The sequence below is a fragment of the Rhinopithecus bieti genome, unplaced genomic scaffold (assembly GCF_001698545.2).
Source record: "Rhinopithecus bieti isolate Rb0 unplaced genomic scaffold, ASM169854v2 scaffold_27006, whole genome shotgun sequence".
In the NCBI taxonomy this organism is placed as follows: Eukaryota; Metazoa; Chordata; class Mammalia; order Primates; family Cercopithecidae; genus Rhinopithecus; species Rhinopithecus bieti.
Genome location: NW_016813373.1, coordinates 3,229,929 through 3,231,331, shown reverse-complemented (window position 1 = coordinate 3,231,331; position 1,403 = coordinate 3,229,929).

Below are 1,403 nucleotides of genomic sequence, written 5' to 3'. Positions count from 1 at the left end.
GGGGGACAAAGGGAGACCCCATCTCAAAAAAAAAAAAAAAAAAAGACAAAAGTATAAAAACCCCTTGATTGGCTCATGTAAATGAAGGTCTAAGCCCCATTTGCTTTTGAGTAAACCTACTCTCTCTGGTGCTGGAATTTCTATAGAAATCAACTGCTTTGATAAACATTGTTTCAATGTGAAATATTCCTCATTTTACTTGGGATTCCTGGGACACCTCTCCTCCCTTCCCCCACAAATTTAGAAAAGGTGAGAGGGAGACTCCCATCGCCACCAACACACACTTCCCTGCACCTGACCGCAGCAGAGGCAGTGGGACTGGGGACCTCTATAGGGGTTGCAGAAGGAAGGGAGGGAGAGAAGAGCAAAATAAGAGGGGAGGGGACAGACAGGTTGACTACCAAAGTGCTGGAGAGGCACATCCGGCATTGGTGTGCACACCAACCCACTAACCGTGCAACAAGAGTGGCCACAAATCGCAAATATGCCTGGTGTGCACAAGCTAAATCTACTAGACATTTTATCACAGAATAATCTCTCTAGCTATTCATAATTATTAAGATGACTATAAACATATTTACATTAAAAGAATGAAGAACATTTTTCCCCCCCTGGTTGCATCACCCTTCCACACCACCAGAATCTCTGGATTCTTCAAACACTCTAAATATGATTTTCCAAAAATTTCACATTCTTTTGCCCAGAAAAGTTACATTTTAGTCTTCATAGGCACCACTCTCATTGTCAATTTTCTCTTAGTCCTAAAGCTTTAGCTTATAAAGACTTGTGTCTATAGGACTATACATAACATATCGATTTGAATTATTTATTTCTTCTTTTTCTTTTAAATATGATATGGATTGAATGTTTGAAGCCCTAACCCTCAATGTGATGGTATTAGAATGTGGGGTCTTTAGGAGGCAATTGGATTTTGATGACTTGAGAATGGGGTCCTCATGATAGGATTAGTGCATTGATAAGAAAAACCAGACAGCTTGTTCCCTCCCATCCACATATGAGAACACAGCAAGACGGCAGACATCTAAGCCAGGAAGAGGGTTTCTACCAAGAACCTGAGCAGGCTGGCATCATGATCTTGGACTTTAAGCCTCCAGACCTGTGAGAAATGCGTATCTTTTGTTTAAACCATGCAGTCTGTGGTATTTTGTTATAGCAGCCTGACCCAACCAAGACAACAGGTTCCCTTTGTCATTGATAGTCAAGGAAAATGTATGATTTTTTAAAAGATAGTAAAAGCAGCATACCACTCTCCTATAACTTCTCATATAAATCTAAATGAATTCATTTTATGTGGTTTATTTTTTAAAGGTTTTCCCATAAAGTTAATTTTTATGAATAATCAAGTTCAAAAGTGGCTTTGGCAGAGTCGTTCAAAAATAAGT